Below are 15,443 nucleotides of genomic sequence, written 5' to 3' on the forward strand. Positions count from 1 at the left end.
GCAATCTGCTTCAACCTGCTATTTTTTTAACCAAATAAAAGGTGTTCATTTCAAAACTCTAAGATATCGTCAATTATTAAGCTTGAAAGTCCTGTGCAGTTGCTAAATATATGCAGAAATACTTGTCATCATTCAGAAAAAACTAAAAAGTTAAAAGGTAATATATCACAGTAGAACGACTTTGGCTGGGGATTTTTATTTCCAAGATGTTATCTGGAGAGTGGTATTGATCAGAAAACCTGTTATTTTCTATTTAATTGTTTTATCCAATGGCACATTAAAGTTGTGCTTATTGCCAGTTTTATAATTGAAAATCTGAGGAAACAGTGAACCATACACGGACAAACTCCATAAAATGTTATTTATGTTCACTCACAAATTAATGTTGGAATTATTTATCAGACAAAATGATGCCACATATGACATGTGATATATGGCAGCTAACTTTTAAAGTTATAACTATTTGGACAATGACACATATGTCTGTCTGTCTATTTTGTGGGCTCCATTTATATTTAGGGGATTTCCACTCTAGAGGTATGTGCCACCCTGCCTTAGATCCGCCGCTGGAATTGACAGTTATTATGAGGGAATTTATGGCCTGGATCAAAATTAATCCAGACCATACTTTAAGTATATGAAATATGAGCACTTTGTATGACTTAAATATGTTTTATGATATATTATGCAATCTGTAAACATCATGACTGATTGACTAAAACTGTGAATGTTAACATAAATCAAGTAAACACTGCACCATAAGATGCCGAAACAAAATGTTTTAACAGTGAAAACCTGATCTTTGTTTTCTCCCAGTTCTCGTGCCGTGACCACACAAACCATCAAATTTAGCCATTTTTCCGTATATCAGTATAGCTGCTGTCCAGCCATTCCATATAGCCAACTCCTCCCCATAATGTGCCTGTTCCTTTTAATGAGATTGGAGATTCATGCAAATACAACATCAGCAAGGACCACTGCTGCCAAACCAACAATGCAACTTAATGCCAAGTACTCTTCATTACCCCTGTCTCTCCCCCCTCCCCCCCCCCCCCCCCCCTCCCCACATGTTATTGCAGTCACAGAATGAAAAATAATCAAAGTCTGGGAATCATTCAGGAATTTGCTGGCAGAAAGAAAGAGAGAGAGAGAGAAAAAAAAACTACATTTTTATCACCCATCCCCCTTTTTTCAGTGTCTCATTCTCTCTCCCTGTTTCCCCTAGCAGTAAGAGTAAAATTATAAATCATCTCCCCGCAGACAAAATTTCATGCTTGATGGGTGAACAACTCTAGCATCTGGTGGGGTCCTGTGATGAGGTGCATTTCAAGCTTCTCCCTCTCCCAGCTTCCCCTGGGCTGATGCAGAGCATTGCTAGCATCCTGCCAAATACTACACACGTGCAGCTGAAACGATAAGACAAAAAAGCGAGAGAGAGATTAATATTTAACAGGGCCCCTTCTCGTCCCCGACCGGTTCTGCAAGTCGGATGTCGACGCATGTGAAATCTCTGTGGTGGATTCGTGTCACATCGCAAAATGAGTGCACACCTGAAGGATGTTCTCTTCTGTGACTGCTCGTGGGACCTCTGAGTGTATCCAAATGCGTCCTGTATCTCTTAACAACAAAACTGGAGCCAGTTGCTGTCCCTCTGGGCGGACATGCATGATATCAGTGATACTGCAGTGACATTAGTTTGCAAGTGAGTAGGTCATCCTTGTTTTAGTTTTCTTTAAAGTTAAAGCGAGTGTTGGATGTTGTAAAATTCAGGCAACAAGGAAAACCTTTCAAAATCATTACATAAACAAATAATCTTTTGGGATATTTTTAACCTGACTGATGGATCTTGTGATGTCAGGACCACTTTTGTGCTTCTTCAAATGCAGGCTTAAGTTCTGTGGCTTGTTTTTAGTTCTTTACATGGTGTACTGAACTCTGGAGGAAGGAAATGAAGTATATTATTATACCAGTAAATGCCAAAAAAACTACCATAACAAAAATCTAGCTGTTACCTAATTTAAAAAAAATGACAGTTTTATTTAAAAAATTGAAAATATACACAATTATTATTTTTTATTTACATATATATTCCTTTATATTATTGTAAATAAATAAGAACGCATACAGAAATAATGTTTTATATAAAAATATTTATTTATTTACCAATTGTTTTAAATTTGGCAGTTTGCTTCTTCTACATCTACTGCAACCTACTCCACTTACAAATATGTGATGGTAAAGGGTAAAAAGATTCAATCACTGACTTAAATTTTAAAGAATGGATGATTTCGATTGTCCCTTGGTTGTACTTGGTCCTCCATACCCACCCAGTCCTACCAATAAATATTCAGATATTTATTCTAAAATAAATACATACAAACATTTGAATAATTAAAGAGCAATTAAAGATATTGACACCTAATTAGCAGCATTTTAAGGAAAGGTAATCTCTTCTCACAGGCTACCAAGTTGGACGTCTGCTGCATATTTAGTTCTAAAATACCTCAATATGTCCCCAGTTTGATAAAGAAAGCACAACTGTTGTATCACAGGCATGTACCAGTGTCGCCTTCATGGCAACATTGATTTAGGAAGAAAAAACAAAACAAATTATTCCGCTTGATTAAAACAGACTTTGCCTGTGCTGAGAGAAAAGTGCCATCCCGGCCTCACCTGTAGGAGCAGTGGGTGCGATGGCAGACATCATTAAGCTCGGGGATTCTTCATTTTAGTGGAGCTTGTTAAAGGACCATCACTCACAAGAGAAAGTGCTGCAATGCAGAAGGAATAATATGGCTGTGAGTATAGTTTCCCAACTGCAAGACCAACATTTCTTTGGATAAATTAGCTGCCAAAGCCTCTCTGCTTTTGTTGGAACAGATGGCACATTTTACTGTTTTACCACTGGAGGAGTTTTGTTGATATCTATATCTAAATAATTCTTTTAGATGGGATCTCCTTTTTTATCCCCACTCTTTCTCCCTAAGTGGAAGGAAAAAACATTCATTTAGTTTGTTTTGAAAGTTTGCTAAGCACACATTGATCTGAACCGTCCTTCAGTTTTTACACAGTCGCCATCCCAGATGAAGAGCGCAGGCAACAATAAAGTAGACATGTCTAGTGATGTAGCAGCATCTTTTTGGCAAAGACATTTGCTTGCCTAACAGCGAAAAACAGATTTTCTCAGAAGCGGAGGCATATGGTCAGCTCCTGTTTCGACAACAAGATGCCGTGTCACCTTGCTGGCCACCTGTAACCGGTGACCAGCCGAGAGACGGGGGGAGATTTAAGGTGATACAAGTATACACAGGCCGACATACATATTTGTTGTTTTTATTATTCCTGAGGCCATATGCTTATCTTTGTCGTGTCCGACGACATGTCACACACTGTGTCACCACGACCAGGCAAGCATGAAGAGCAACCGGTGGGGGTCAAGAGCACAGAAGATTCAGAAAAAAACACCACCTCTAACTCCTGTGGCTTTGCTCTGTCTCTCCTTCTCTCTGCTCTCCTCTATCCCCTCTTTTCATTTCCTTTCTGATGCCGCGCACGTCCCAGCGAGCGACAGCGATTTGCATGATGTGATCGGCCTCTGCCTTCCTGCAGCTCTTTAGAAGGGTGTGTGTGTGTCTGTGCTCACGTCTGGATGTGGATGTCCGTAATTGAGTGTATTTGTAAGTGTTAATATGTAAGGACTGACTGCCATGCAGCTTAAGCTGCAAGGGAAGGGTGTAAAAAAAAGAAAGAAAGAAAGAAAGAAAGAAAGAAAGAAAGAAAGAAAGAAAGAAAGAAAGTAAGAAAGAAAGAAATATGAGGAAGAGCTTATAGATATCTCAGAGAGCAATCAGAGAAATATGCTGAAAATCGTGACAGGCGGAGTGTGTCACTTGGCATGCATCTTTAATTCTGTGTGAGGTTTGGGTGTTGTAGCACTGCTGAGTTAAGGTGAGGTGTTTGTTGGGATGAAACTAGGCCAGGTAAGCATTGCTGTGGTAGCACACATGCACTTTCACACCTCAGGAGTCAAGTGAGGAGAGAGATCTCATCCGCAGCATGGCTGGTTCCTACTGACAAACGTTCAAGGGCATTTTGTGGATATCAAAAAGAGAAAAAAAAAAAATACCCATAGGGTAAGTGCCTGGTCAGTCCAGGCAATGCTTTTCCCATTTTTTTTTTCAAAGGATGTAGCCTTGGTTTCCTGTTCGTAGCTCACAGGAGTGGAAGCTGGTGTGGTCTTCTGCTGCTTTAACTCATCTGCATTAAGGTTTGATATGATGCATATTCAGAGATGCTCTTCTGCAGAACTTGGTTGTAACAAGTGGTTATTTAAGTTACTTTTGCCTTTCAACTTCGAGCAGTCTCGCCATTCTCCTCTGACCTGTGACAAGAACAAGGCATTTTTGCCCAAAGCATTACCGCTCACTGCATAATTTCTCTTTTTCAGACCATTTCCTGTAAACCCTGTAGATGGTTTTGTGGGTAAAATCCTTATAGATTCGCAGTTAATGAAATACCCAGACTAACATCATTCAGTCACTTAAATCACCTTTCTTCCCCATTCTGATGTACAGTTTAAGTAGGTTTTCTTGATCATGTCTGATTGCATAGATATTATTAAAAGGGGAGGTTTATTAGATGGTAGTGAGCTCTGCTGGTTTGGAGACAGTAGCAGTAACAAAAGACTAGAGGTGGAGGAGTTGAAGGAGCAGGATGGACAGGAATAGAAATGAGTACATCAGAGGGATAGCTCAGGCTGAGCTTTCTTGGAGGGAAAGTAAGGGAGGGGAGATTGAAATGGTTTGAACCTGTGCACGGGGATAGTGGATATACTGGACAAAGGATCTTTCAGATGGAGAAGCCAGGCAGGAAGAAAAGAGGAAGAACACAGAAAAGATCCATGTAGTGTACTGAAGGTCGGGGTGACAGAGGAGAATGCTACAGATAGAGTGAGATGGAGACAGATGATCCCCTACTGTGATCACTAATGGGAAAGGTGAAGTCGAAGATGTGTGTGCATGTGTTTGCTATCAAAAACGTTGAAATGTACAGCGTAAGCATGTAGTTGTCTAATTCAGTTTTCTTTGCTCTGTGTTGGCAGAAAGGGGCTCACATTGGTTTACATTGGTGGTGGTGGTGGTGGTGCCTCACTTGCATACATTATGGTGCTGCTCATGTAGAGCATATATTTAATAGCACTACATGTATGGCATTGTTAGTAACTGTGACAAAGATTAAAGTGGCAATGAGTAATGAGCATTAGCCGTTGAAACAATAAGTTGCCGTTTCACCGGTGTTAATTGAAAGGAGAAAATTGCAGTGTATGGAAAGAGCAGAAAACAATATAGGCGTTAATTTAATGCGCGAAATTAGAACACGCCAGGGAGTGAGCATTTTACAGGCCTCTCTCCTCACACCCACATTAGTATTGATTAGCATGCATGCAAATGATGCCTCTGACATTAGTGCTAACAGAGAAGGAGATGACAAGAAGTTAAAGTCAATGCGTACTTTGATCATCGTCATGTGAGCATGTGTCTGTATGTGAAAAGCGCTATGGCACAGACAGCGAGAAGCAGATACACAGCACAAAGAGGGGTTGCACGTCTTTGTTGATTTGTCACATTCGCCAGAGTAATGAGGGATTCCAGTCACAGGCGCTACCAGCGAGAACAGGATGCACTCTGACTGGGAAAAAGAGACATGGAAGAAGGAGATAGAGAAAGAAGTAAGGGAGCAAAAAAAAAAAAATAGGCAGGGAGGAATAAGTGGGACAGTTTAGGGGTGGAGGGGAAATGATTTAGGAACAAGAGCGAGAGAGATGTTAGTTCATGGTGGGAGGGTGGAGGAGGGAAAAGCGAACACTTGGGGGTAATGTGGGCGCAGTGATGTGAGGTCAAGTTTCCCGTCCGTGATGTGAGGTGGCCGCCAGCACGTGGTCGCAGCACGTTGCAGCGCGCCGTGAGGCAGAGCTAACACACTGGAAAAGAAGACTCGGCAGGAGGAAGCAGAAAGACGAGGAGGATGAGGAGGAGGTGGGGGCAAAGAGTGGATCGACTGTTAAAAGAGGACAGCAGGGCTCAGAGTGGAGTCCTCAGCTCTCTTTCTGCCGCTTTTCTGTTAGATCCCCTAACTGGCACACACTGAGAGCCAATAGCTGGGGCTAGTCTGCTGGCATTCATACCCCTCCCTACTGGTAATGGCTAGAGTCAAAGCAGAAGAAGAAGAAGAAACAGACAGAGAGACCACATGGTGTGAGGACATAAAATGTTAGCAAGTAATTAAAAAGATATCACATACATAGCGCTCATTCTGCTAATTGATTCACTGACTTAATTGACTTCCAATGAATATATAATGACAGCAGCTGTCATATTTTCAGTTTAAATGAACTCACGGAGCAGCTCTATCAGGAAGTCACTATGGATGGCATTATTAAAATACTTATTACATCATACACTGGAGTATTGTGACAGCAATGTAAAGCTAATCTTGTTTGCTAATGCTGTGTTTGCCATGGCTGTTACACAGAGATAGACTACTAAAGCGCTCTGTTTATTTTTACATACTTCTTGCTTTTTGGTTATAATTCAGTTTTGTGTCAGAGCCGAGTGCCACTGACTGCTCGGCACAGCTGCAGTGCTGTTTCACTGACTTTTCTATACTGCAGTGTCTATCCAATCCTAAATCAATCTATACTAACCACTGTCTTTACTGTGTTGGCAAGAACATTTTTGTTTTGTATGTTAGGGGGTTTGCAGCGGTTTTTAACATGCAATTAGCTTTTTGGATGATCATGATCCACCGAGTCAAAAGACGAATTAAGAGTATACAGTATATACATGAAATAAGAGGATAAAGCCTCAGACTCCTGTAGTCAGCGCAGAAAAGCCTCAACAACACTTCATAGTGGATTTTGAGCCTCTTAACCCCCACCCTCACTCAAAATAATAGACCAAAGGTTGTGTCAAGTAAGATTATTCCTCTGCTCAAAAAAAAGAGGAAAGAGAGCAAAAATGTGAATGTCATTTCAAAAGTAGGTTGAGCAAGTCAAAAATAGCTTCAAAGGCCTCAGACTTCAGAACAAAATCCCAAGAGTAGGTCTTCTGAGGTAAGAAAAAAAGTAAAGTTTTCTTTTTTTTTTTTTTTTTAATGTTAAACATAACTAAAGCTCACTTTATATTTAGTATCAATGTACAGTAAATGACAACAGTCACTGCATGTTTTTAGTGTGAATGTATGGTAGTTGTTTGCACTGCTAGAATATTTTAGAGCTGAAATTGGTGGACAACACCATCATAATGTAAAGGACAGTATATACAGTGGGGCAAAAAAGTATTTAGTCAGCCACCGATTGTGCAAGTTCCCCCACTTAAAATGATGACAGAGGTCAGTAATTTGCACCAGAGGTACACTTCAACTGTGAGAGACAGAATGTGAAAAAAAAATCCATGAATCCACATGGTAGGATTTGTAAAGAATTTATTGGTAAATCAGGGTGGAAAATAAGTATTTGGTCACCTCAAACAAGGAAAGTCTCTTGCCCTCACAGACCTGTAACGTCTTCTGTAAGAAGCTTTTCTGTCCCCCACTCGTTATCTGTATGAATGGCACCTGTTTGAACTCATCATCTGTATAAAAGACACCTGTCCACAGCCTCAAACAGTCAGACTCCAAACTCCGCCATGGCCAAGACCAAAGAGCTTTCGAAGGACACCAGGAAAAGTATTGTAGACCTGCACCAGACTGGGAAGAGTGAATCTACAATAGGCAAGCAGCTTGGTGTGAAAAAATCAACTGTGGGAGCAATCATCAGAAAATGGAAGACATACAAGACCACTGATAATCTCCCTCGATCTGGGGCTCCACGCAAGATCTCATCCCGTGGGGTCAAAATGATCATGAGAACGGTGAGCAAAGATCCCAGAACCACACGGGGGGACCTGGTGAATGACCTGCAGAGAGCTGGGACCAAAGTAACAAAGGTCACCATCAGTAACACACTACAACGGCAGGGAATCAAATCCCGCAGTGCCAGACGTGTTCCGCTGCTGAAGCCAGTGCATGTCCAGGCCCGTCTGAAGTTTGCCACAGAGCACATGGATGATACAGCAGAGGATTGGGAGAATGTCATGTGGTCAGATGAAACCAAAGTAGAACTTTTTGGTATAAACTCAACTCGTCGTGTTTGGAGGACGAAGAATACTGAGTTGCATCCCAAGAACACCATACCTACTGTGAAGCATGGGGGTGGAAACATCATGCTATGGGGCTGTTTTTCTGCCAAGGGGACAGGACGACTGATCCGTGTTAAGGACAGAATGAATGGGGCCATGTATCATGAGATTTTGAGCCAAAACCTCCTTCCATCAGTGAGAACTTTGAAGATGAAACGAGGCTGGGTCTTCCAACATGACAATGATCCAAAGCACACCGCCCAGGCAACAAAGGAGTGGCTCCGTAAGAAGCATTTGAAAGTCCTGGAGTGGCCTAGCCAGTCTCCAGACCTCAACCCCATTGAAAATCTGTGGCGGGAGTTGAAAGTCCGTGTTGCTCGGTGACAGCCCCAAAACATCACTGCTCTCGAGAAGATCTGCATGGAGGAATGGGCCAAAATACCAGCTACTGTGTGTGCAAACCTGGTAAAGACCTATAGTAAACGTTTGACCTCCAACAAAGGTTATGTTACAAAGTATTGAGTTGTATTTTTGTTATTGACCAAATACTTATTTTCCACCCTGATTTACCAATAAATTCTTTACAAATCCTACCATGTGGATTCATGGATTTTTTTTTCACATTCTGTCTCTCACAGTTGAAGTGTACCTCTGGTGCAAATTACTGACCTCTGTCATCGTTTTAAGTGGGGGAACTTGCACAATCAGTGGCTGACTAAATACTTTTTTGCCCCACTGTATACACTATGTTTGATCTTGGGCTGTCCAAAGTCTCACTGTATATACACTTTATCCTTTGTGTTGGCATTGCACCGGAAAGGAGAGAAGATGTGGTGAATGTTTGCAAACAAAATAGAAAATTTTTGTGTCCACATTAAAAACCTTTCGTGTCACAGCCAATTTTCATCATTCAGGTTGTCAGATGCATCACACACAGTTGGCCACAGATTGTTGTTTACATTACGCAATTCAGGATGGTAGTGTGTCTGTAGCTGGACTAGATGCCCATGTGAAACCAGAGCAAGTAAAAGGGCTGAAATCGAGCGCTTCCATTGCTGCCCACCGGCTAAACAACCTGTTTGAATTTCAGCCAATGGGGCCGGGTTACAGTGCTGCAGCACTTGTGTTGTTCACCTGGGAGAGGACAGATCACTGAGTTTGCTCTGGAGGACACCCTTGTTATGTTGTTTTCATTCAATCAAACCTTATTTATGATCCCATTTAATTATATCTACAGTTTACATTAATAATCACCTATCATGAATGATCACAATAAAGCCTCCCACACTTGTGTTGGATTCAGAAAAGCACAAGGGATTTATGTGACAATTTCTTTTTCCTTTTTTTTTCTTCTTTGTCACAGATAACAGTTACACTGTTTACCTTTTTCACCACTACAGCTGAGTTGTATTAAGTTACTGCTCAAGCAGGCAGAACATCCTAATGGCACCGTCTCAACTGGCAAAACACAGGGCAGCTTTTATTGTGAAGCACCCACAGGGAACACAGTGTGTTAGCACTGATCGCAAAATGTGACTTCAAAAGATAGCCATTTATGGTGGGTTTTTTTCTTCAGAGGGTCAGTTTATGTGAAGGTGAAAAGAGAAGAAGCAGAGAGCGATTAACTTCAGCGCTGCAGGTAAAAAGCTACAACTTCACAGCAAAGACAAATTTAGTGTAGTGTGTAGAAAAATATTCACATATGCTGTATAAAGGTAGAGACCACATTTGCAATTATTAACAATTGACTTAGTTATTAAAGCAGTGTGAATTTCTTTGACCTGCTTCTGACAAAGCTCCTGTTTAATCATGCTGTGCTATAAAGAAATTGCAGGTATTATCAACCAGGACTGAAATGTAAAGAAAAATAACTTTGACTCTGTGAAACCTTTATAGCTCTGCACACTGTTACTTTCAATGTTTTCCTATTTTAGACTGAACATTAACTGTTTGTACAAGAGCCATCAAATTATAACTGCAGTGCGCACCAATACTAAGTGAGTCTCCTGTATGTAGTGGCGCATGGTCTATTTGCTTTTATTTAGAATCTTCCATGCCTCCAAATTATTATATAATTATATTATTTGCAACATAAGTGTATTATATATAAAAGAATGTTTCCATTTGATGTAATGACTCATCTTATGGTAATTTTCATCTGCAGTATTTTGGCAGGTCACCATCAAATCAAACACATAAGGATAGAGCCACTAATCACCCTACATGACACAAAGCCCACAAACATGCTGCTAAAAGATATGTATGTGCTGCCCATAAAATCTTCTCTGATCAAAATATCTGAACGGGAGACAGAGTTGCAATTTCATACTCATTAGAGGTAAACCTGTTCACAGATCTGCCATTGCTGCCTTTTGATCAGATGTTTACAGTGTGCATTTGGCTCCTGCAATTTGGAGGAGTCAGCAGCAGCATCAGTGCTTTCAACATCCTTCACCTGCTCCAGCCTGAGTGTCTGTGGGACCAGTGCTTTCATTTGGGTCTGCTTCTGGGTTGGTTAGAAACCTGAAATATCAGTGCTTCCAAGTCACACAGGACTAGAAGTGTTTCCAGACCAGTTGTAACTGGTTGCGTGGATTTGCTGGAAGTCATTGGTATTTGCTGTAAAATTAATTGCCAGAGCAGACATTGAGAATGTTGTCTGTCAAAGTAGAAGCTGTGGCTTTGGAAAACATGTCAGTCATGAAGGAACTTGGAAAAGTAGCAAGTTTGACCATTTCCAAATTGCACTACTGCTCAATGGATAGTTAGTGAGTGTTTGCAGGCAAATCGGCATCTTCTATGCAAACAGGCAACCTTAGCAAACTGCTAGTGACCAATGTGATCCCAAGGTGGTTTGTGGTGCAGCATCATCTTTGAAACTGACTTCACCCAGTAACCCAGCAACCACTTGCCAACAAGAAGAGGAAGATATAGTTTTCCCTAGCAACTGGAGGTTGATAGGGGTCACCAGCTAATTTCTAGGCCTGTGTAACTGAGGCCCTACTAAACACTGTATATAAATAATACAGGTGTAGAATTGTCTTAGACCTGCAGAAAGATCTCAATTGGAATTGATGTCTATGAAAAAAAAAAAGACTTTTGGCTCCCTTGCTCTATTATCTTACTAAAAGCAATTTTAGCAACTTAATTCATACCTTAATTTATACTAAAAGAACACATAGAGTCATAGGTGGATAAACCCAAGATATACCTATTAGCTAATGAACTGTGATTGAGAAGTTCTTGGTTTCAGTCAGATCAGCTACACGATTGTGACATCTGATTTCAAAAAGCTATGATGGTGACACAAAGATGCTCAGCTCGAGACGTCACCATGGTGCACCTACAAAGTACTCTCAAATATTCTCAGCTGGATGTTTTCAGCTTACAAAAAACACTTTGGTGTACACATCCCCTTTGAAATTTTCAGTTCATTTCAAATTACCCCCTCATGAATGCTACCTTGACACCCTTTTACATCTCCTTTGTACATATGGTAACAAGTGGCTGAATGAAAGTAAAGAAGCTGTCTGGGACATTTAACAACATCCTGACATACATAGGAGCTTAGCTGTGCCAGTACTGAAATCATGCAGCAGTGGTGTTTAACTTGTGGTAAATGCATTTACGCTTTAAAAAAGTGTGTTAACTAGATGTACTTGCTGACAAAAAGGTTTAGGCATTAGAAACATTCCTTGTCAAAATGGCGTATTTTCAAAAAAGAATCCAAAGGCGTAAAGGTGGAAAAATCCCACAAATTTCAGGTATTTCCTACCAAGAAATGGGATCTCTGTGGCACGCTATAATTTTTATTTCCAACTAATATTTTTGGACCCTCGAATAGTAGCTTTGCCTGATTCACAGCATAATAATCTTAATTTTTTTAAAGATGGCTTTGGTGCATCAATTCAGTTCATCCTCTATCTGGAACAAGCTAGTGTACTGTTCTCTTCACACTTCATCTAAGCCAGCTTTCTTCAGACTGGATGTATTCTCTAAACAGAAGATTTGAACAGCAGATGGGTGGGCTTTATGCACTCAGAGCCAGAGCTGTGTGTCTCAGCTGACCATATTAGGTCATATATGTCCATTCAGTGACAACATACAAGGCCAAAAGTCTGAGACGGAGACTTTAGAGCAGTCTGCAGCCTATTATTATTATTTTTTTTTTGGCTCATAGGGACGTACTTGCACATATAATGATGGCGTAGTTTAAAAATATAGCCACCTTTAATATTAGTGTGATAATATGTGCAATAAAATAAGGAAAAAGCATAACAGGTCCCATCTAAATGTTTTGTACCGTTTCACTTCTTGACTAACTGCTTAACTCCAATTAGACTAATTGCACATGAGTGCATTAAATAAGTACACTTGACAAGAAAATGTCAAGAAAATCAGACTTGCTTGACATGACATTTGCTGAACAAAATGCCAGCCCGGGGGCTATTCCAAATGACCATTTATTGAAGTTAATTTATTAATAGTTTAATTAAAATCCATTGTGTGTGCAAATACAGACACACCTCAGGCAGGTGAACAAACATCAAAACCCAGAACAGACAATCTTGGATTTTTTGTTTTTCTTTCAATACGTGACTACTTGCAGGAAAGCAAGATATCCAAGTGTTTCTCAACAAAAGACCTTCCAGCTTTTAATGGTTTCTGATAAAAGGTCAGCCCTGCTAAATGCACGTTAATACTAATCAAGGGCCCTCTGCATGTATACAATCCCTTGGCACACACCTTGAGGAAGCGATGACAGGCTGTTATGACACAGTGTTGCTTCCTGGCAGCGTTATCTCTTGATTTCAGCAAAGGTTAAAAATGTCTGTTTCGAACTGTGCTTCCTTCATTTAGTTAACTTTTTTTTAAGACAGGAAAATTTGACACTGTTTGTCTAACTTTATGAAGGATCGGTGGAAGGAATAGATATTAGTGCAGCTAGTGTTACATGATTAAATAGACATCTAGTGTATTATAAGGCAAAAACTGTTGAGTAGAAAGCATTTTCTTTTACTAAAGATCAAAAACTCATAGATTGTGGACACAGAAAGAGCAACTGTATGTGTAATTAGCATTTGCAGAGCTTCACATCATATTATTATGCTATTTATGTAACAAGGGCCACTCTGATTGTATTGTGTGCGAATGTAGAAGCAGAATGTAGCAGCTAAATAAGACAGTAACTCTTTCCTCTAAAGTGTAATCACTGCCTTTGTGAGAATGTTCAATCACATGCTTTGCAATGTTTCTTTTGCCTAATAATCACAATAAAACTTGAAAAATAACAACCGCCATTTGTTTTTTTTGTTTTTTTACTATCCTTGTCTTACCCTACAGTAATTATGAGGATGTATGTAATTATAGCAATCATACAGTTTTTCCTTAAAAACAACAGTGCTAAAAATGGAAATAAAGATTATCTATTGTCATCTGTAGCACGGATGATTTGGGTGTTCAGCAATCTTTTCTTTAAGCTGTCAGATCTAAAAACAAAAAGATGTGGACTATATTTTTAGACTTTGAAAGTTAAACACATAAGTTCACTTTGAAATCTTATGGAAAAATGACAATTTTTAACAACTCCAGCCCTATGATCATTGTGTCTTTTTAAGTACGCCACTTATAGCTGCCCGTGCTTCCATGGGCTTCCTTTGGGACTGTTAACAGCTCATTCTGCATATTTTTAATTGGGGGCAATTTGTCAAAATTGAAGAAAATATACTGTAGGCCACCAAAAATTGGGCTCAATTTGTACAGTAAGCTATTGTAAGGCCTGAGCTGCACTCAGCAACCTTTTTAACTGGCATGCACAAATGGATCAGTTTAAAGGATTTAATCACACCCAAATCATGCTACATGATGTGTGTAAAATGTGTGCTTCTTAAAAAAAAATAACTGCCATCACTGATCTAAAGTGACACCAGTGTTTAATTTTGGCAAGTAGGACGATTCTATTTCCAACTCTAGTTAGGTGGGTGGACGGTCCCTTAAGATAAGTTTGTCTCCAGGGCCTTGTTTTCGAAAGCCTTTCTGGCAAATGTAGCTGAAATTATATAAAAATTTAAAAATTATTAATTAAAGTAGGTATTGTTTCTTATGTGATTATGACCCTTAATTTGAAAGAACACTTAAAGAAACAAATATTAGTCTATGAAATCTGAATTATATAAAAAAATAAAAATACAGACAATATAGGCTAGACATGCATACAGTGTATACAGGGAATTTACTGTAATTTCCTTCTAATAGAGAGGAAATCACACATGCAAGGTTTCCCTCCTTAGCATAAGGCCCACTGCCACTATGATTTCTCTGGTAAAAAGCACATACAAAGTAAACACTACACAACAGTAGCTCTGCACAGGCTGATTTAAAAAATATCTTGATGATAAGAGCATAAATTCTGGGTTTTTTTTTTGTAAATCAGCTTGTTATATTTACAGTCAAAGCAAGGGCATCAAATCATCAGCTAACAGTAAATAAAGAACTAGGTATGCTGTATTAAAGGATTCACAGTGATGAAACTTTTTTTAAGCTAGCTCTTGTGGCTAGCTTAAAAAAATAAAATAGCACCACACAGTATAAAACATGTGTGTAGCTTCTGGGTCAGAGAAATGAAGCCAATGCGGAAGTGCGTTAAACCTGCATGCTATGTGAAGGTCACTAGATGGATATAGCTACAATGTAGCTTGCCATCACCAGTGTATGAATGTGTGTGTGAATGGGTGGATGACTGGATGTGTAAAGTGCTTTGGGGTCCTCAGGGACTAGTAAAAGCGCTATACAAATACAGGCCATTTACCATTTACCATATAGCTGTGGCTGCAAACAGACTTATATATGTTTAGATGTTTAAAAGCTAAGTCACTCATTTTGGGTCAAATTAAACAAAAATGACATCTGTTTTATAAATCTTGGTCATACTGTGTTTTAAAATGGAGGATTATAAGTTGTATGTAAGTGTACGCTCATTAGCTAAAAAAGTGTTCAGTCACAAGTCATTAGCCAGTGAGCATATAGTTTCACAGAGCTTTTTGTGTTTTGCATCCAAGATGGTAGGTAGGTGTTGTCTAAGCAGTTATGTACGGTGGCTGGAAAGTGCAAAGCGCAACAAATTAAAAAACGGCAACAAATTAAAAATCCACAACAAATTAAAAAACCGCAACAAATTAAAAAACCGCAACAAAATGAAAATCCACAACAAAATCACTCATTAGGATGTTTTTTTTTCTAATTTGCTATGACCTCAGAGTGCAGTGA

The 15,443-nt window shown here is 39.6% G+C and overlaps 1 long non-coding RNA gene across 3 annotated transcripts in view; it reads right to left on the reverse strand.

Annotated features, from left to right (window-relative positions):
• Positions 1 to 1,084: 1,084 nt before the first annotated feature.
• The window catches only part of LOC309701104, a 28,929-nt gene continuing 14,570 nt past the window's right edge, over positions 1,085 to 15,443 (reverse strand). For all 3 annotated transcript variants that reach the window (XR_014274862.1, XR_014274863.1, XR_014274864.1), the window contains 4 exons: positions 2,674 to 2,771; positions 1,833 to 1,935; positions 1,551 to 1,680; positions 1,085 to 1,406 (listed from right to left, as the gene is read on the reverse strand). This is a non-coding gene — a long non-coding RNA (uncharacterized lncRNA). The remainder of the gene's footprint in view (positions 1,407 to 1,550; positions 1,681 to 1,832; positions 1,936 to 2,673; positions 2,772 to 15,443) is intronic.

This window comes from Aulonocara stuartgranti, assembly GCF_965226115.1.
Source record: "Aulonocara stuartgranti genome assembly, chromosome: 23".
NCBI lineage: Eukaryota > Metazoa > Chordata > Actinopteri > Cichliformes > Cichlidae > Aulonocara > Aulonocara stuartgranti.